Below are 22,683 nucleotides of genomic sequence, written 5' to 3' on the forward strand. Positions count from 1 at the left end.
TCTTTGAAAATACATTTAATACATAAGTAAGGATCTACTTATGCATTTGGTGACATACATTACCATCAAAACCTTTGATAAATGAATCCTATACCATCTATTAGCTTCTCGCCAGTTATCTGCAGTTAAACGAGGTTTGCTTCAGAGAGGTATTGGGCTGAGAAGACAGACCACAAGAAAAGACAAAAATCTCTCAGTCATTTCTCTTTGCTTTTCCAGTAAACAGAATTTCTCTGTGTACAGGGATAGAATACCTGCCCCCTGCAAGCCACTAATGGGCCCCCAGTGAGTCAGTGGCTGGCCTTGGCTATGTCTTGCTTCTAATAATCTCCCAGGAGAACTGTACACAGAAATCAACCTCTGATTGATTATAGGCCAGCGATCAGGTCATTACCCCACCATCTCTGTTACTTACTAATAACTGTCCTACTCTTGCACAGTACCATAAATTCAGCTCATTACAAGGAATCTTGGGAGCCTACTTGCACCTGCACCTCTTTCAGCATATCGAAGAGATAGGTCATTCATCCACAGGCTGTAGGCAGTATGGCTTTTTGCCTCCACACACTTCTCTTTGCCCGGAGTCAAAGTGGCTTTCATTTTCATACAAAATCCACTTTTAACATAAGTCCCATAATATCTGAATGGCATGAATCTTAAGATACATTTGATTGCTCAGTTAGCTCCTTTGGTCCCTTTTCCTCTTATTTGCTTGTGCCCTGGATCAATTCCTCATCCTCTCTGTAATCACAGCCATTAATATTCTCCAGGAATGTTCTCAAATGCATGTTATTTTGCATCCGTCTCTTTGCAAAAAAAAAAAAAAAAGAAAGAAAAATATTTTTCTAAGTATGTGGAATAATAAATTTGGCCCTGGTTGAAAAAAAAAATCTGAAAAGTGAGAGGGGGTCCTCTTAAAGACAGTGATTGCAAACAAAAAGAACAAAGGCACCCTTGGTTTGATGAGTTTGGTAAAAAGCTAATGGTTTTACAAAGAACTGTAACGGATTGTTCACCTGGTTCCTAGAGGTTTGAAAACAAAGACAGGAAGCGGCTCGGTTCCAGTGTTTGTAAGAGAAAACATCCCAACAGAAAGTGTTGTCAGATAGTCAGATTACCAGAGGAGATTTGGAAGCTCGTGCCCTTGAGTGGATGAAATTGCAAGATGAATTCGTCTGTGCCTGGGAGGAAGCAGGAGGTGCCTTCAATGGCTTCTGCAAGCCTCATCCTATCTGACAATATTAAGCTCAAGTGCCATACAAGGTGGTTTTGTTTTTCCTTTCTTTCTTTTTTTTTTTAAGAATCAAAATCTGTGGCAGAGAGCACAAGAGCAATTGAATGCCAATGTAAACTGTCTTCATGAAAATGTACTTCCTGACAAAATGCTATGGGAAACTTGCATCATCTTCTTTGTATGTCACTGATGACTTCTGTTTGAGATTAATTCTGGCTGCACATCCATTAGGATGTTGCCGTTTATTTACAAGAGACATAAAAAAAATTTAACCACCACTTCCCATTTTACTGGGAGAAAAGAATCAGACATTTGAATGGACATGATTGCAATGATTTAAAAGCAAATTAATAAAACATTCCCTTGTCAACCATTGAGCAGTACATTCTGCCCTGTTGGAGTTATCTATATTTACTTAGCCTCATGAAATAAGGAATGAATACTCATTAACTACGTATAATGGAAAAAGCCAGCAATGTGACATTACGAGAGCGTCCTATGTTAATATGCAGAAAGAGTGGGGAAGATGAGAGAATGAATTAGAGATGAAATTTTCAGAATGAAGACAGATGAAAGGAGTCAGTGTCTGCCACATCACAGGCAATTCCTTGCTCAAAGATATCATTTTGGAGTCATCTGTTTAAAATGTAGAGCAAATATTCCAACAGGACCGTAAAAGCTCTGGGGTGGAAAGAGTCTCAGTGATCATTTAGGTCAACAGCTGATCTGAGATTTTATCATGCCTTGTGTCATCCCTTCCATGTAAATAGTGAGAGGAGAGGATTAAGCCTCCAAACCACACCACACAAGTGTATTTGCATATGAGGCTCCTAACATGTACTCAGCACATAGAAGCACAGTATTTTCCAACTCTATTATAATTCTATAAAAACACGAGATTATAAACTAATATCAATTTGGGGTACCATCTATACAGACATACCTCTGCAGCCACAGACCCAAATTAGGGATATTCGACACCTCTACTCCATGCTGGCACCAGAGAGCTAAAGAAAGAAGTTAAGTAAAGGCTGTGAAGAATGGGATCGGAATTCGTATCACAAGGTATGAGACAGTCAATGTTTAGGAAAGGGGTGGGAGAGATACTAGAGATGGAGTGATGGGAATTCTAACTTCTGCATCCCCTCTCTTACATTTGTTGTTTGTTTGTTTGTTTGTTTGTTTGTTTGTTTACCTTCCATGTTAGTCAGCTTTCCATGGCTGTGACAAAACACCTGAGGAAAACAACTTAAGGAATGAAATATTTACTTGGGCTCATGGCTTCAGAGGTTCCATGGTGACAGGTTCACTGTTTCTGGGCCTGTAGTGAAGTAGTATATCACAGCAGGTAGGAGTGATTGAAAAAAAATAACAATGACAAATGTTATTTTTAAAAGCTGCTCAACATGTCCAGCTGGAAGTTTACAAAGAGGAAGGAAGGAGGGTCAGAGTACTAAATACCTCTCAATTACCTCAATGATCTACTTCCTCCCATTAGACCCTGTGGTGGTATTGTGGTCCCCAAAATATTGTGCACCCTAATAAATTTATCTGGGGTCAGAGAACAGAACAGCCACTAGATACAGAGGCTAGAAAATGGTGGCACTCACACCTTTAATCCTAGCATTGCAGAGGCAGAAATCCCTCTGGATCTCTGTGAGTTCAAGGCCACATTGGAAACAGCCTTTAATCCCAAGAAGTGAGCCTTTAATCCCAGGAAGTGGTGGCAGAAAGCAGAAAGATATATAAGGCATGAAGATCAGGAACTAGCAGCATTTGGCTGGTTAAGCTTTTAGGCTTCTGAGCAGCAGTTCAGCTGAGACCCATTCTGGATGAGGACTCAGAGGCTTCCGGTCTGAGGAAACAGGATCAGCTGAGGAATTGGTGAGGTGAGGAAGCTGTGGCTTGTTCTGCTTCTCTGATCTTCCAGCATTCACCCCAATAACTGGCCTTGGGTTTGATTTTATTAATAAGAACTTTTTAAGATTCATGCTACAAGACCCCACTGCTCAGAGGTTGCATCAATCACCAATAGCATTCACAGGCTGCCACCTAGGCCTTGGACACATGGCCTTTGGGGAGAGTACAGATTCCAACCATAGAACCTTCACACCCCAAACATAAATTCGGTCCTGCCCTGAGAAAGCCAGCTAGCTGTACATTGAAGGATCCGCCTCTTTACATGAGTAGAAGCCTGAGCTCTCTATTTACTCATGCTTCAAATCACTCATCTTGATGGCCACCCTCCCTTTTGTTTCTGCATTATACACTTTCTCTGCCACGTTACAGTCTTTGGTGTTCATCGTGGACCTTAAAGTGCAAATGTCATTACAGTATACATTTGTAGGGATCCACGTCTGCTGCTGATGGACTCAGTTTTCTAACTCGACTGATAAATAAAGAAAGAGGGAAAGCTGTCAGTGGAGGAGAAAGTGCAAACATCCCCTAGGAGCAGAAAAATGGGTTAGTTCTCTACCCTTTCTTTCTTTCTCATTTGCAACCTCCAGCCATGTCTGGGCTGTGAGACACAAGGAGAGCGAGTGGTAGGCAAGCAAGAAGTGATGGTCAAGAGGATGCGCCTTCTCTGTTCTTTCCTTCTCTTCCACTCCATCACTTACGCTCAGAGAAGACTCACTGTAAAGACTGACCTGCCTGAGGAGGGGTAATTTGGTAGCAGGAAGATAGAGTTTCAGGAGATAAAAGGCCTGAAGGAATAAAAAGAAAAGAGAAAGGGTAGAAGGAGATAAATTCCCAGTAGAAACAGAAAGACCATATTCTCTGTGGGGCTTAGATGGGAAGTGCTCAGTGAGTATTTATGTGATGGATGCCTAGTCACAGGACATGAGCAGGAATGGTATGCCCATTCTCCATTCCCATTTGAGAGATGTGAGAGCAGGTTTCCACTACCAAAACTGTTCTTTTCCCTGCTACTGACCTTGGAAGTCTCTTGGCACAGGCCATGACTGGATAATGGAGAAGAGCTATCAGAAATGTCAGCCTTTAAATGAACATGAAAAAGCACTTGGAGGAGGTGCAAAGTCAGTGCCTTTCAGGGGCTTGTTTCCAAAGCACAGCACAGCACCACCTGACTGACATACCTCACTTCATCCACCGAGGACTATCATTATAGGATGAGGGAGTTAGCAGTTATTCTTACATGTCAAAAGCTCCCTGACTTACAAGCCGCACATTGGCTATGCTTCCTAACTCAAAATCTGAAACTGTCCCCAAGTCACCAGTTGCTATTAGAAGTTGTAACTTTTTTGTTTGTTTGTTTTAATTTTACAAAGGCTTGAAATTTTTATATTCTATTCTAAAACCCACCCCAAATGATGCTATGCCAGCATAGCTCTTTGTGGTATTGACCTGATAGAATCATTCTGAGCTTGGCCTGGGGCCATCAGATCCATAGATGATGCAAAAGATAACACATGTGATATCCACTGCAGTATTCACCATCTAGATCCCAAGAAGGCTCTTTATCACACAGCACAGTGTTGTCTTTAAAAGAATCCTCTGAGTAATTTGTCTTCATGTCTCAACATTAGTAATAACTGTTCTAAAAAAACTGAGTGGCACCACTACCCATCTTAACAACTTGTTACAAAGATTAAATTAAAGCTTAAGTAGATTCCTGCAACAGAATGAACATTAAATATATATGTGCCATTGTTAGAATTTTTAAAACACTTGTACTGCAAAGTATATTAATACTCAATAAGTTTTACGACAGATGAGAGACTAAACCTGAGCCTCCTAACCGGCAGTCTGCCCCTGACTCCAGCTTTGCTCTGTGCCATGTTTCTTCCCATCCTCTTCCATGGTTTACAACTTTGCTACATATTATATAGTCCTATAAGTGGACCTAAACTCTATCCAGAGCTACATAGGCTATAAATACATAAAAATAAAATAAAGCCCTCAATTTTTTATTTAATTTTTACTAAAAATCCTATACATAGAATTTTCTCCATTATAGTGTCCTCTTGCTTCCCTGGTGTTATTAAAGAGGTAAATCTTAACAACCACCCCCAGAAAGAACATGAGCTGAAAGTAGACTTAATAGCCTAAGTTTAACTTTGGCACTTCAGTCAAATTTTAAAAAGGGAACATTGATTCAGCTCACCTGTATCCACAGGGCTGCTACAGAGCACCAGAAGCTTACCTTGTTCAGAGGTTGAGACATGCAAGGATTCTCTGGATGAAAGTCATGACCGCCATTTTCCAGACACTTTGTAGACCATTGTTGAGATAATACAGCACAGAAGTAGAATATTTAAGCTGATTGTAAAACATGGGATGCTTCAGGATGTCTCGGTGGTTAAAAACACTTGTAGCTCTTTCAGAGGACCCAGGTTTGATTCCCAGCACCTATGTGGCAGCTTACAGCTCTATAATTCAAGTTTGATGGATTCGGTACCCCCTTCTGACCTCTTCAGGCACTGCCTGCACACAGTGCATTTACATACATGGAGATAAAACATCAGAAGAAGAAGAAAGGAGGAAGAGGAGGAGGAAGAAGAAGAGGGGGACAATATAAAGTAGGGACAACTGAACAGTCATGTGAAAATAAAATATTTTTTAATTCATGCATCATATCAAAGGAAATCTCTAAGTGGATTTAGGACTTAGATGTAAAGAAAATAATAGCTGAATTCCTTTATTGACTTAGAAGAGATATCAATAGCAAGACTCACAAATGAGAAACTGCTAAAAGAAAAAGATTGTTGGATTAAGTCATATAAGACTACTAAACCCTGCATTTAAAACATCTAAGGAAAAGTGGCAAGAAAATATATGTAATTATCAAAACAGCAAGAGTGTCACACTCAATGAAGAAAATCTAGAAATTTAAAAGAAAAATAACAAAATACATTTCATTGTAGGTGGAAGTTTCTCTCCTGCCTGCTGGTTCCCAAATACCCAGCAGCCACTTCTTAAATAATTGATTCAGAGGTTTAGTATTACTTATAAATGCTCAGCTGATAGCTCAGGCATTTTTCTAATTAGCTCTTGCACTTAAATTAACCCATAATTCTTATCTATGTTTAGCCATGTGACTTGGTACCTTTTCTCAAAACGACATTCTCGTCTTGCTTCCTCTTGTCTGGCTGGTGACTCCTGACTCCACCATTCTCTTCCCAGAATGCTCTTAGTCTGGTCACCCCACCTATACTTCCCAACTGGCTACTGGCCAATCAGCATTTTATTAAACCAGTTCATGTGACATCTTTACAGTGTACAAGAGCATTATCCCGGCCGGGCAGTGGTGGCGCACGCCTTTAATCCCAGCACTCTGGGAGGCAGAGCCAGGCGGATCTCTGTGTGTTCGAGGCCAGCCTGGGCTACCAAGTGAGCTCCAGGAAAGGCGCAAAGCTACACAGAGAAACCCTGTCTCGAAAAAAAAAAAAAAAAAAAAAAAGAGCATTATCCCATAGCATTTCACAACTGTGAATGGATATCTCACAAGGAAAGATGTTATGTACTGTTGTATATTTGTATTTTTACTAATATAGTTAGTTGCTGTTATAATTTTCTATTTCTTCAAGTGGCTTGGGGAACATGCCAGAGAAAGTCTACATTAGTTTTCTCTGGCTGCTATAGCAAATTATCACAAAATTAATGGTTTAAAAATAACTGAAATCTGTTCTCTCATAGTTCTGGAAGCCAGAAATCCAGACCACAAGTCTGTACCAGGCTCAGTGCTAAACACAGTCTCTTTGAAAGGTAATTACCAGTGATAAGATGGGACCCATTCAGTAAGTACCCAGCTTTTCTGAGTAAAACAACAATGCTCCATCATAGATCAGGAAGGCACCTCTGAGGCATCACTCCTCACAGAGTAGCTTTTGACAGGGAAAGAGGTGTTAGGGAAGGGTGCACCATTTTCTTAAGTGGTGCAACCACTGGTACTTGCCTGAATACCAATGAGTAATTCTTTACCCAAGACACACAAGCAACTGTAATTAAACTCAGTGTAGAGATGGAAGAAGAGGAACAGAAAAAGGAGAAGGCAGAGAAGAGACAGACAGACAGACAATAGGACATGAAGTAGGAAAGAGACTAGCTAAGAAGAAGGAGAAGGGTAAAGGGGAAGGGAGCTGAACATAATCACAATGCATTGTACATGTGCATGAAATTGTCAAAAAATTTTGCCTGGGGGGAGTTTTTAAAAGCTGAAGTGGGTGGAGCCAGCAGCCACAGCGCCATTTCAGTCTTAGAATGTTGAGGTTTAAAGCAATAGGCTCAAAGTAATATAAAAAATAAGCCACATAAAGATGGCTACCACACAAAGAATCTGGATTATGTTCTCTTTGATATTCGTAACTGAAGAAAAACATTTGATTGCAAAAGCTGTTGAGTTATGCCAAAATGTATATTTGAAAGGTACCTTGACTTCAAAATTTGGATGTAAGGATATATTGCTTTGGAAAGGAGGCTCTGCTTTTGTTTCCACAGAAAGCCAGAGGCTATGGATTTGTTCCAGATTAAGATATGTCAGATACATACAGCCAAGACCCCCTGAAAGGTCTCCGATGACACCATGGCCCAGATGATCCAACATCCAAAATGGTTTGAAGACAACTGGCTCAGACAATACAGCCTCATGGACTACTCCATAATCCTAAAATTTTCTTTGTGTCCCCATAAGATACAGCGCCTCCCTCCAGCAGGAAGTAGTAAGAGAAGCTACACCCAAATTCCCAAATTATATTTAATTTTACTATGTTAAGGTTAAAACCTTCCTTAAAAAAAAAAAAAGAAAAGGGGAAGTGCTGTGGGATGGTCTGTATGTCAAATTACTCTGATTGGTCAATAAATAAAACACTGGTTGGCCAGTGACTAGGCAGGAAGTATAGGCGGGACTAACAGAGAGGAAAAAAGAAAGAACAGGAAGGCGGAAGGAGTCACTGCCAGCGGCCACCATGACAAGCAGCATGAGAAGATGCCAGTAAGCCATGAGCCACGTGGCAAGGTATAGATTTATGGAAATGGATTAATTTAAGCTATAAGAACAGTTAGCAAGAAGCTTGCCACGGCCATACAGTTTGTAAGCAATATAAGTCTCTGTGTTTACTTGGTTGGGTCTGAGCAGCTGTGGGACTGGCTGGTGACAGATATTTGTCTTTACTGTGGGCAAGGCAGGAAAACTTTAGCTACATTTTAATAATTTTAAATTATTAAATGCATTTTAACAATTTAATAATAAAAAATAAATTTTTAAATTTTTAAAAATTTCCCCCAGGCAAAAAATGTTACAAGCCATTCAATGTTTCCAAAATTTTCCATAATCTTCCTTAATTTAAGCCCTTCCCATGTGCTTTACTTTTTTTTTTTTTGGTTTTTCAAGACAGGGTTTCTCTGTGTAGCTTTGCGCTTTCTGAGCTCACTTGTACCAGCTTCGAACTCACAGAGATCGCTGCTCTGCTCCGAGTGCTGGGATTAAAGGCGTGCACCACCAACGCCCGGGGTGCTTTACTTTTTATATGAGCACTTGAATGTAACTTGTGGCAGCCCCTTCTCTTCTGAGTCTTTTTTAAATATATTTATATAACAACCATTTCACACCATAGGGCAATGCTGGCCATCCTTATCTGCAGTGAAAGAAATCCTCAGGGAGAGGCTGACATGGACATCTACAAAGGCACTTTCATGCAGGAAAAAAAGCCTAAGGCATGTGCCTAAAGGTTGCTGGTGAGGTCCTCAAAGCACGAGACCAATCCTTATGGTCAGATATGCAGCCCCTAAAGAAAGTGACAACATATTAAACCAAAATACAGAAGACGGCAGTAGGCAGTTTCCTCTGTCTGACTTCTCTCACACCGAAGTGCGCACCTCCACCTCATGGAAGACTCGATGGACATGGACATGAGCCCTCTCAGGCCTCAGAACTACCTTTTCAGTTGTGAACTAAAAGATGACAAGGATTATCACTTTAAGGTGGATAATGATGAGAATGAGCACCAGTTATCACTAAGAACGGTTAGTTTAGGGGCAGGGGCAAAAGACGAATTGCACATCTTAGAGGCAGAAGCAATGAACTATGAAGGCAGTCCAATTAAAGTAACACTTGCAACTTTAAAAATGTCTGTACAACCAACAGTTTCTCTTGGGGGCTTTGAAATTGCACCACCTATGGTCTTAAGGTTGAAGTGTGGTTCAGGGCCTGTGCACATCAGTGGAAAGCACCTAGTAGCTGTAGAGGAAGATGCAGAGTCAGGAGATGAAGATGAGGAGGATGTAAAACTCTTAAGTATGTCTGGAAAATGATCTGCTCCTGGAGGTGGTAACGAGGTTCCGCAGAAAAGTAAAACTTGACAAGGATGATGAGGATGATGAAGATGATGATGATGATGATTTTGACGAGGAGGAAGCTGAAGAAAAAGTTCTAGTGAAGAAATATGTATGAGATACCCAAGCCAAAAATGCACAAAAATCAAACCAAAATGGAAAAGACTTAAAACCATCAACACCAAGATCAAAGGGTCAAGAGTCTTTCAAAAAACAGGAAAAGACTCCTAAAACACCAAAAGGACCTAGTTCTGTAGAAGATATTAAGGCAAAAATGCAAGCAAGTATAGAAAAAGGTGGTTCTCTTCCCAAAGTGAAAGCCAAGTTCATTAATTATGTGAAGAATTGTTTCCGGATGACTGACCAGGAGGCTATTCAAGATCTCTGGCAGTGGAGAAAGTCTCTTTAAGAAAATGGTTTAAACAGTTTGAAATAATTCCGTCTTACTTAATTTCTGTAACAGTTGATATATTGTATCTTTTGATATGTAAGTGAGAATTTTACTTGTTTGATAATTTGTTTTCATTGCAAGATGTGTTGTTAAATGCTGTTTATGTTAAATGAATTTTACTTGTTGTTACTTAATCGTAACAGTTGATATATTGGTATCGATATGTAAAGTGAGAACTTTCCTACTGTGTTTGATAAATGTTGTCAGTTATTGCAGAATGTGTTGTCTAAATGCTGTAACAAATGGAATACTATGGAAGTATGTAGAATATAAACTCAGTAAATGTGCATTAATGTGAATAACAGTAAAAAAAAAAAAAAAATACAGAAGACAAGGGAAGCACTCAAATCTATAAACTTCATATTAGAGTCAAGGGAGCATGCCATATGAAGGTGAAAGACAAGGATGTCAAACCTCCCATCCACCCCCTCCAAAAGGGCTAGCAAGTATGCCAGAAGGAATAATCCCCCAGAACACGTCCAGGTTATGTTAGTCAGCTTCTTCAATGGGGACAACATACCCAAGGAAGGAGGAAAGTCTGGTTTCAGTTGATAATTTCAGAGGTTTAAGTCTGTCCAGGTCACCTTGGGCCTGTGGCAGCATCACACATCATGGAGGAATGTGTGCTAGAGGAGAGTGTTCATCTCCTGGACACCAGGAAGCACAGAGGGAGTCAGAGGTTCAAGTCCCATCATCTCCTTCAAGAACATGGCCTAATGACTTAACTTTCTTCGACCCTGCCCCTAGAGGTTCTATGAGCTCCAGTAACAAACACCACAGCCTGGAGACCAACCAAACCTTTAGTGACTGAGTCTGGGGTGGGGATGGGGGCATTTGGGGTCTAAACCATAGAAATTGCCTTGCTGTTGCCACAGGTAGAGTCTACTTACTGACTTGTCATAGTGGATCAATGACCCAGTGACCCTGACTTCCTAATGGATTAGAGATGGTTCATTTTCTACAGGTTAATGCTGTAACTCAAAACAAATCCAGCTCAGAGAACTTTCTGAAATAACAAATGTTCTTCGTTTTCCTTCTCAACATTGTACCCAGTATATGTAGCTACTGTTCACTTCCACTGTGGATGGCATGAGGAGGCAGCTAAGTTTTTAATTATTTATTATTTTAATAAATTAAATGTAAAGGGCCAGAGGGAACTACTGGTTACCATATGACCATTACAGCTCTAAACACCATGAACCACCTAAGTATTGTTCGTTCATCTTCTTATTCAATAGACTCAAGTCCTTTCTATGTGAATTCCTCCCTAAGCTTTCATGCTTACTCCCTGCGTCCTGTAGGAAGAATAAACTGTTGGGTTTATTGCCATAAATCATACTTAAATGGAATAATTTGGAATCTTTTCCCTCTGATATTGTTTCAAAATGCTATGAAGCAAGATCTGGATGGGCTGCCCAGCCATTTTCATAAATGTTTACAACTTCAAGGCACTGCCAACTTGAACTTTTGTCCTGGTCTCTCTTCATAGATAAATCAACAGCTTTCTCAAGCTGCTACACTTAATTCCTACTGTTATCAAAATATGTACATTTATGCAATCATTGCGCATTCAAAATTCCAAGTTTCTTAGCATGTTTTCAAATGATTAACGGCAACTCTCAGATGCAGAGGCGTTCACAGTTCACTGAAGGTAGAATATAAGCCATCAATGTTTAAACCTCTCCCTTTCAAGGACTTTCCACAGATGGCTCCAGGAACACTGGCAGGGAACCATTGCATCAGTAAGTGACTTCAGCATGTCCATAGCTGCAGCATGAAAAGAAAGCCAAGATTCTTAGTAAGCAGAGCTGGCTGTTACAGCAACCCACCCTGCGTGGCCTGAATCCTCCATTCTCTAGAAGGAAACATTTCAACAACACACTGGCCCTTTAAAAGGAAATGTCTGACTCATGAGATGCTACAGGAACAGAGATGGTGGCACAGCATACAACAAGGCTTGTGTGTGGAGAGTTACACAGAAGTGTTTACCAGGTTACATGATGGTAGGTCCTACAATAGAGACAATGGAAGAATGAGTGAAATTAAACCTGTAAATAACATGCCAGGAATAAATAAAACATAAAAACATAAACAAGATCAGATTTATACAGCCCCTATTGTTTCTCAGAGAAGATAATTTAAATGTGACATGTATTGTTCAAATAAAAATGTATTGAATATTCAAATATTCAATGTAATATTCAAAGTATTATACATCATCAGGACTTTAGTTGATTATCCTGTGTGATGGTTAACCTTTACTATCAACTTGATGGGACTGGTAATCACCATGGAAACAATTCTCTGGGTGCATCTGTGAGGTATTTTCTAGATTAGATTAACCAAGGTGAGAAAACCCACATAAAATGTGGGTGGTACCAGTCTATGGGCTGCAGCCCTGGACTGAATAAAAAACAGAATGTTAACTAAGCACCCTCACTCTTCTCCCTCGACTTTTTGACTGTGGATGAAATGTGTTCAGGCACCTCAACTCCTGCCACTGTGATTTCCCTGACACTATGGAAGTAGACCCTACTTCCCTAAGTTTTTAGGGTTTCATTTTGTTTTAGTATATGTGAGTATGTGTGTGAGTGTGTGTGTATGCATGTGTGTGCAAGTTTGTCAAGCAACAAGAAAAGAAATTAATAAATCCTGCCAACCTTTTCATTCTTATTTTCCTCTCTCTCCTCAAATAAAAGTTTAGATTATGACAATAGCAGTTGGAAATGATGGGGTAGAATATCTCCCACCGTCCAATAGGTTATAATTGTCATTTCTGTAAGCAATCATCATTTAGGAATCTAAAGTTGGAGACTAGCCAAGATAGATTTATTCCTAAGTGAATATTTAAAATAAGTGAATGGATGGGTGGATAGAAATTTTTGATACAAGACCTATGTATAAATTATAATCATGTTTACTGGATGGCCTTAAAACATATTAGAACACATGTAATTGAACCTTTCTCTCCCACCTGCCAGTTCTCAAATAATCACTCATAGGCTTAATATTACTTATAAATGCTCAGCCAATAGCTCAGGCTTATTACTAGCTATCTCTTACACTTAAATTAACCCATAATTCTCATCTATATTTAGCCACGTGGCTTGGTACCCTTTCTCAGTACGGCATTTTCATTTGTTTCTCTGAGTTTTGGCAGCAAATCTTTTACTCCACCCTTCCTCTTCTCAGAATTCTCCTAGTCTGGCTCTTGCACTCAATCTCTTCCTGCCCAGCTATTGGTCAATCAGCTTTTTATTAGCCAATGAGAGTAATACATATTCATAGTGTAGAAAAAAATTGTTACACAGCATTTCCTCCTTTTTTCTAAATTAAAAAAGAAGGTTTTAACTTTATCATAGTAAAATTATGCACAATAAAAGTAGTTATTAAGTAAAAATTACAGTAACAATATCCAACCCATTTGTACTTGGCAACATTAGAGAATATACTTTATCTTGGTAGTCTAAAGTTTTGTATCTAATTTACTTTCTATTATAACTAAAGAAAGCTATAATTATAACTACCTAATCTTCAACTCCATCAAAGAACCCAGAAGGATGAAATGTTAACTAATAACAGGAACATCAGGTTGTCTGGACAGTCATCCAAAGTTCCTCTACAACAGTGGAGCATCCATCTCTGGCCTACAGGCCTAGCATATCTGACAGACTTTCCTGTGAAGCAGGAAATTTCAAAGGACTGTCCTACCTTGTCTTGGCAAAGTTCAGCAGTCATTTTTCTTGCATCCTGCTGGTTTGGGCAGTAACTGTCAGCAATTGAGGCAAGAGCAGTTTCTTTGCCCACGTGGCATAATTCCTCTTCGTATTAGAAGTCAAAATTTTATATCAAGGCCACCTTGACCATATAAGATACACAAAGATCTATATTTTTAAGTTCAGAATGACTTTTCATCCATTCCCATGTGTGGTTTAAAAAGTCTTGTTGATGTATATTTTAAAGACTCACATTGATCCAAAGCACACAACAAAAACAACTTGAACATAAATTCTCATTTTTAAGTTCTTAGCTCTAAATATGCATCAATGGGGTGGGAGCTGTTACTTATCCATATTGGTCATAGATGCTGTGTAAGCATTTGAAGGTCACTGGCCTAGTGTTACCTCTAGTAGCCATAATAAACTACCCTGACAAAAGTGTCTGAAGGGAGAAAAGGTCTATTCTGCTTTACAATCAATGTGTCAATCAGTACATCAATAAGGGAAAGGCCAGGCAGGAACTTGAGGCAGCTGGCCACACCCACAGTCAAGAAAGAGTAGCATACCCACTGCTCAGCTTGGCTTCTACATACTTATACAGAGGACCTAACATGGATGATACCTGTAGGCATACTTTTCCCACATCAATTACTATAATCAGAATAATCTCATACAGATATGCCCTCAAGCCCATCAGATCTGGATGATGCTTCATTGAGATGCTCTTCTGTGTGATAGCCACAGTCACCGTCTTTGAAAAATATTCTGGGTTACTGCAATTCTTCTTTATTACTTATATTATTGGTAGAAACTTAACTAGCAAAGGGGGAAGTAGTAGGGTTTCTTTTGTATGCCCATTACATTATATTCTGTAGTTTATTATTTAATGTTGTCCAAATATGAGCTCGACTTTCTGTTTAATTATATTACCACATAACTGAAAAATGATTACAACAAAGAGTGGCAGATTCTCAGACATGGGTCCTCATCATGTGTTAGTCTAGTACATATCAGAATGTAGCATTATCACATAGAGTTGGAGAGTGAAAGTCTTCAAGTTTATTCCTCCACTGAAGCTTAATATAGATGGAGACAGGCAATCACACTTCACAATTGATCACAAGTTCATCAGGAAGACAGATCCCCAATTTGCTCATTAAAAGCAAATAGATTTCTTCCAAGGCCTTGTTATCTCCCCCCATTATCAAGTAAGGAAAGAAAAAAAAATAAAATCAAGTAGTTAAACAACAACAAAGGGACAGGAAATGAACAAATGAACCCAAAATGACTAGGATCTTCAGGGGGAAATAGCCTTTGCAGCCATGTTCAAAGGAAGCATAAAATAAATGTCTGTGCATTGAAATGTATATATACAACACACTGAGATTAAAATGCATGTTTCAGTAAACATCAAGATTTATTATGCTGTTGGAAACTATTGACTAAGGTGAAAGTCAATACATCTCTATGTTCACCACAACAAAATCAATAACTGTTTAATAATTTACCAAGACTCGTGGGATTTAATGTATCTGATGGCTATGAAGTTAAATAAAACTCTTACACTTTCTTCCAGGCATACTTGATAAACCATTAGATGCTGGGTCCATAACTCATGCCCCTCACACCCCACCTTTATTGAATGAGGCACATGAAGCATCAGCTTTTCCAGAATTGAAGATGACAACTTTGAAATTTGAGCAAGGAGACCAGACTAACAAGAAAAGCCTCAGGGAAGACAACACTTATTAGGGACGGATTCAGTGTCACAGATGAATGTGGGCATCTGTGCCTGTGAATTAAATAGCAAGCCTCCTCCTGACAAATATAATTTCATCCAATCTACCAGGTCCCCAAATTGCCTTATATTGATTGTATGTTCATTCTTTCCTGGTTTCCTACATATCTCCAGAGATAAATAAATGCAAGTTAGTCAGATGCTTGGCAATCTAAATCTCAATCTAAAGGGGCTTTGGTGTAGGATTAGAAATAGTATGCTTACACACATAGGATCATTTTACTGTTTGTTTCCACTTAAGGAAAGCAGAAGTAGAAAGAAGGCCAATTCCCTGCAGTGCAGCCATAATGATCTACCTATTAATCAGAAGCTAAGCTACTAGGACTAATCATTAAAACCACTCGAGCTCAATCCAAACTAGAGATGCTCTGTGCTGGGTTATGAGTATGTATGCCCTGTATCTCCTGATGAATATGCAGAGTGTGGCTTCCTAGTGCTTCTAAATGGTATTAATAAGTCAAATTCTGGACGGAAAACAGAGGTCACAGCAACCAATGAAGTGAACAAAAATGGGCTCCTTCCAGAATGCATTTCTAGTGATGAATTGCTGAAGAAAATTGCCAAACTGCCTTTAGCTGTAACTACAGAAAAAAGATCTGGCTCCATCTTATAAAGTCCACATAGGAAAATAATATGTGAATTAAATGTGGGCTTCAGAGAATGATGACCAAGAACATTCCCTGTGGAGGACAGAGAAAGAAAATATTCTTCAGACCCTGCCAATACCTGAGTCAGGGTGGCAAACCTCAAAGTGGCTTCTGATTTACTGAATGTAATAGAAGGAAAAGAGACACAGGCATGAAATAAAGATTACATGCAAAATTGACACAGGGAGCCCCACACTGCCAGTCACTGGAGTGACTCTAAGAGCACCCAGCTATTTTATATAACCTGCATCGTGGTGGGAAATATCAGTGATGGTTGAGCTCTTCAAATGTATCCTTTTTCTATGGGTCCAGACAGAACAGGAAACAACAACAAATTTGGTCTTTGCAACCAGAAGCAGCTTCTAATATCCACATTTGCACACATTTTAGCATAAGTTAGCCAAATTAAAAACTAACATGATAAAGTGTGCACTCACTCTCATTGCTTACTTTTCTTGTTGCTGTGCTCAAGTACTTGACAAAGCAACTCAGGGAAGGAAGGGTTTACTTTAAGCTCACAGTTCAAGGGACCGCAGTCTATAATGGCAGGAAAGGCATGGCATCCACAGTCAGGAAGCTGCTACTGGTGCAGTTCTGCCTCCTGAAGGCTCAATAACCTTCCCAAATAGTGCCATCACTTGGGGACCAGGTAGTCACAGCCAAGAGCCAATAGTGACATTCCACAACTAAACCACAATGCCATTCAAACATCTAACATCACAAATTGTAAATTCTGCATCCTTTTCTCACATGGCACATAGTACCATTTTGTGTCAGAATTCATGTCTGTGCAAAGAATAGTTGCATCCTGATAACCAGACTGGGGAAGTACCTCTTACTAGTCAAATCCCAACTCATCAATGATCTTAAGTTGTGATGCTAAAGGTGTGGTCAGTGAACTACCTTCCTTAGAATTAGTTGAGAGGCTTAAAAAGGCATATTTATGGTTGGGTGGTGGTGGTGGTGCATGCCATTAATCCCAGCACAGGCAGATCTCTGTGAGTTTGAGGCCAGCCTGGACTACAGAGTGAGTTCCAGGAAAGGCACAAAGCTACACAGAGAAATCCTGTCTCGAAAAAAAAAAAATGCAGATTTATAAGTTCCACATAAGGAATCTGAATCATAAGTTATCATGTTGGGTCACTGATCAATATTTGTGTATAATATTCTACAAGAATCATGGAACTAGAAAATGAAAACAATAAATACATAAATGAGACTCAGGAGCTAACACTACTTCACTGCATATCATACCCAGGAACTGAAGAAAACACATCAAGAAAAGAAACAAAAATAAAGCTCACTAGATATGACCAAAAAAAAAAAAAGAAAGAAATACAAAAACAAAGACACTAAGACCTGTTGTAGTCACACAAATAAATGCCCAGTACCCAGCAGAAGTGGGAAACGAGCACACGAGATGTCTATAGAAGACGACTTGGGGGAAGAAGGAGCAGATCTGTAACGCAAAATGATCACTATGGGTTGTCAATGGAAAGAGAACTGCACTATCCATGGTGCTCCCCTGTGGGGGGCTCAGGGCACTCCATCAAGTGCTCTGTATTTGGAAGACCATTTTTCTCAACTCGAAGCTACATGAGCTAAGTGAATAAATATAAGAGGGAATGTGTAGTGCTACTCTGAAAAGTGAAATTCCAAAAGCTTGAGAAATGGGCTTTCAAATGAACTTGTAGATCTAGAAGGCACCAGTATTGTCAAGCCCATTTTCCTGGTCCACAGAGTCCCAGTAAACCATCACAACAAGATGACATTTCATTCTGGCTTAACTTTCTACACAGGAGTTTTTATACAGCCTCTCAGTAACCTCAAGCATGGGTGTGCTTCCCTTGAAAATCAAACACAAAAAGCACACTTTAAAACTAAATTACTAAAATTTTATTCTACCTGGAGAAAATCATATATTAATATAATATTCATATATCAATATTTGGCATGCTTTATGCATAGTGAACATGAGTATGCATTTTAAATACTATTCCATCTATAAGATGTGATTTTATACACAGCTATCCAAGAAAGTGCCTGTTAAACAAAAAGAAGTATGTTTATAGGTCTTTTCCAAAGTATCTTTCATCTTATAGCTTTTAAAACATATCAAACACAGTAAAAAATGTATGTGTGTGCCTGTGTGTTCATGTCTGTGGGGTGTTTGTTTATCTAATGAGCTAATTCCCAGTACTTGGGAGGCAGAGGCAAGCAGATCTCCTTGAGTTCAAGACCAGCTTGGTCTATATAGTGAGCTACAGGAGAGCGAGGAATGGATAGAGAGACCTTGTCTCAAATAAATATTTCATGAGCTAATTAACACTGAATTTAGGGAGCTCATATAAAAAGCAATGGCCTGTGGACTAGGACCTCTGCATAAGCATGACAGTTGTGTAGCTTCATTTGCTTAAGGGGCCCCTGGCAGTAGGATCAGGATCCATCCCTGGTGCATGAACTGGCTTTTTGGAGCCGATTACCTATGGTGGGACACCTTTCACAGCCTTAATGCAAGGGGAGAGGCTTGGACCTACCTCTACTGAATGGACCAGGCTCTGCTGACTCTCCATGGGAGGCTTTACCTTGTTGGAGGAAGGAATGGGGTGTGGGTTGGGAGGGAGGCTGGAGGGAAGAGAAGAGGATCTGTGGTTGGTATGTAAAATGAATAAAATGTTCCTTAATTTAAAAAAAAGAATTTAAAATTTTTTTAAAAAGCAATGGTCTAGAATAGAAAGAGAATGGCTTGGTTTTTGGTTTTACTATTGTAGGAAAGGGTGACCCAGAAGACCAAAGCTCTTGTTCTTATCAACCAAAAATTTTACAGATAGACACACAAGGCCACCAAGTAAGATTCATATTTAGAGGAGGAAGCAAAAGAATATGCACTGGATATCAACATGGCCTTTGGAGTGAGGATGTGGAGAGAGTGGGGGCATGACATTTTATGAATTCGGAGATGGTGGTGGGTGGTACTGGGGATTATTTAACTCGTCACAATAATTAAGCTATATAATAAATAATTTACCCAAGGCTTGGGAGCTTGTATTACTCCCGAGTATGACTTGAAGCTGTAGGCATGTGCAGTGGGGCCAGCCTTCCCCTTAGTTGTGGAGTCTTGTCTGTAGAAGCTCAGGGATTAGTCATCAGGACACAATGCAGAGCACACGCTCAGGAACTGTTTGCTGGTGATGACTCCAAAGAACCAGAGAGCAGATCTTGGAAGGCCTAGCCAGCCTCCTTTCTGACTTGAGAAGGACTTGTAGTTTGTCTCATTGTCTGTAAAATAAGGAGGGAATACCAGAATGAGAGGGCTGATCATTGCCCCCTCCCTGACTCCCTGCCATGTAATCTCTTCTCACATCTCCAGCATAATTTCTGGCATGTATACGAAGGTTTCTGATTTAATGAAACAAAATTCCTTTCCCTGATATCAAAGCAAGCGAGCAAACAAAGAACTATAGCAACTGGGTGGCAGTAGTGCCATGCCTTTAATCCCAGAACTAGGGAGACAGGGGCAGGCGGATCTCTATGAGTTGAAAGTTCAAGGCTAGCCTGGTCTACAGAGCAAGTTCCGAGACTACCTCTGCCTTGAGGACCAGCCTCCAGCAGCACAGGGCTCGATGGGGATCCACAGAGTTAGCAAACTAAGGCTTTCATATCTGAGAGAGTAGGGGAACAGTCAGACACACTCTCTAAATGGTTTCCTTCTGACTTCTTCTTTATTCTTTTTATTATTTTTCCTCTACATCTTTCCTGGTGCATTCCTTCTTTCATTCTAGATGTTTTCCTTCTAACTCTCTTGATATTTTTCCTTCTCTCTATTTTTTCCCTTACAACTTATATACCCTGGCAAAATCTTTCAAGCAATATAAGAATTGCAATGTGGTTACATTCTATTTTTCAAATGAATGATTACAATGAATATAAGAAAAAAACAGCATGTTTTCCATATTCCTTACATGATTAAACATTTTATATACTATAGGTAAAAAACAAGTTGTCCCAAGAACCTACATACATTCATACCCAAGCAACTTATTATAGATTAACAGAGTGTAAGCAAGCAAGGCTTTTTTATCAGTCAGTTCTTTTGCTGGCAGATTGCATTTTATAGTTACAAAGAAAGAACCAATCATTTTATTTATCTCAAAAGGTAATCTTATAAGAAATCTTAGAAGAATCACAAATCTAAACTTTTATATATGAAAAAGAACTAGCCAGCTCTACTTTAAATCTTTAGGGTACATACCCACTCAGCAACAGTTTTTTATATCAGGAAGTTGAGAGCAGAAATGGGTACAAGGAATTAATCATCATCTTTGATCACCACCAATCCTAGCAATAAAGACACATCAGCTAATAGTAATTGGACTGCTATGTTTTTGATCCGTGACCTTAATGAATCTATCACTCAGCTATGTGTCCTTATGAACTTTAGATTGTCTTCTTGGGTTTTTTTTTTTCCTCAAAGCTATTTGACAAAAACATCTTAGTCTAACTTTAAGTTATTTTCAAAGCTTTGTTTCACCTGTGATGCACTCTGAAACCTGTGAAAACATCTCCCAATACTATGATGAAAAGAATTAAGGCTAGCTGGGCTACTAGGACTCAACTGTTTTTCTTAATCATTAACCTAAGCCACAGTCTATATGGCTCCTCAGTAGAAACTCATGTCTCGTGTGTTCTAGCTGTGTGACACTTCCTTGTTTTATTTTTTATCCTCTGTGGCCTCTGCTTTATCAGAGGCCTGGGCAACATTTTATCCTACCTTTACCTATGCTAATTTTTCCACTAAACTAACCGCTATCATAATTCCTTACTATATTTATTAAAGACCCTCAATCATCAAAATCCTATTTAAACTAACACTGTTCTTATATAAAATCATTGTTTCAGTTAAACAGTACAGCTTATGAGGAAATCATCTTCATAACAATCCACAGGGGAAAATGCCCAATAGAACTGGATATTTCCAAGAGATGATCACACTACATTAAAGGCAATGGGGATCCCCCGACACCCATTCACACCATGCCAGATACCAGAGAAAAATGGCAGCAGCAAACATGCAAAGACACAGCAGAAGCAAGAAACAGTCTGGGGCTGAGGCTCTCAGGTCCTTGCCTGTCTGAGATTCACCCGCCAGGGTTTTGTTTCCTGGTGGGAAAATTGCCTGAAGTCAATTGCATTCTATTGCCTGTCTGACATGACCACTGGCACAGGACAGCCAAGGCTACACAGAGAAACCCTGACTTGATAATCCAAAAACCAAACAGAAAGAAAGAAAGAAAACTACAGCAACCCACAATAATGAAAAGGAACAAGTAGGGTTGTGCATTTTCAAGGCAGCAGAGGGAAAGAAGCATATAGGGGACAGAATATTCCAGAGTGGAGAGGAAAGCTGCAGCATAGTTTTTCCTAATGGATCCTCTCCTACTGAGCACCACTCTATCCCAGAAGTATCCATGGGCTCACAAAGTCTGGAAAATCTTCCCCAAGTCCTCTGAACCTGAACAGAAGGAGACTGAATGTATATTTGCATCACTCTTACCCTCAATTAACTGAAAAGTAGTATATTCCTGAGAGTGTTGGTGACTCTGCAGCTGTGTTCTAGCTTTCTCTGATCCCAGTGGCAGTGGGGTGGGTAGATGCAGAGTCAACGACAAAGACTCTGGTTTGCAAGCAATCTCTCATTTATTCAACAAAGGGCTAAGGTTTATATATGTGGCTTTTTGGTAGACTTTTCTCCTAGCTGCTATGGCATTTCTTGGTTGGCTCTAGGCTGCACATCATCACCTTCTGGTTTGGAGCTTATGGGTCAGGTTTCCTCTGGGCAGAGTGCTCTCTGAGCATGTCACAGCTCATTGTTTGCTTAAGGCATGGCCCAGTGCTTTGGCCTTACCCACCTCATGAGAGGAAGCAAATTAAATGGAGAAAACAAAAGTAATTCTCTCTAATGAAGTGCACATTGCAGGAGAGAGAGAGAGAGAGAGAGAGAGAGAGAGAGAGAGAGAGAGAGAGAGAGAGAGAGAGAATAACCTGTTGGATGTCAACTTCAGTTGTTCCCCACAAACCTTCCTAGTGAGACAAAGCTAGGCAAGCCCTGCCTTGGTGGCACTGGATTTAAAGGTGCTATCACACTCAGCTTCTTATGTGAATGCTGGGAACTGAACTCAGGTTCTTATACTTGTACAGAAAGCATTTTCCTGACTGATTCATCTCCCCAGAGCCCCAAATAAGTTTATTGAAAAATAAAAAAGTTTAAGTTCCCTTTAGCCTTCCTGGGGAAATATGACAGCTCCCCTAGCTGGATTGTTGAATATATACTTTAATAAATCTGGAATGTGGAAGACGTAGTGAGAATCCAAAACAAAAGCTGTTTAACTGGCATTTTTACTCCTTAAAATTTGCATAGACAAAATAAACAAGTAAAAAAAAGTGGTTTCAAGCAGAAGAATACAGAGGAAACACACTCGTCATATATGTGACAGGGCAAGGGTTTAGAACTCACCAGCTCCACATCAGACCAAAGAGGATGG

At 39.7% G+C, this 22,683-nt stretch overlaps 1 pseudogene; it reads left to right on the plus strand.

Moving 5' to 3' along the window:
* Positions 1-9,053: 9,053 nt before the first annotated feature.
* On the plus strand, positions 9,054-9,992 carry LOC114697661 (annotated as a pseudogene).
* The last annotated feature ends 12,691 nt before the right edge of the window (positions 9,993-22,683 follow it).

Source organism: Peromyscus leucopus, chromosome 12 (assembly GCF_004664715.2).
Source record: "Peromyscus leucopus breed LL Stock chromosome 12, UCI_PerLeu_2.1, whole genome shotgun sequence".
Taxonomy (NCBI): Eukaryota; Metazoa; Chordata; class Mammalia; order Rodentia; family Cricetidae; genus Peromyscus; species Peromyscus leucopus.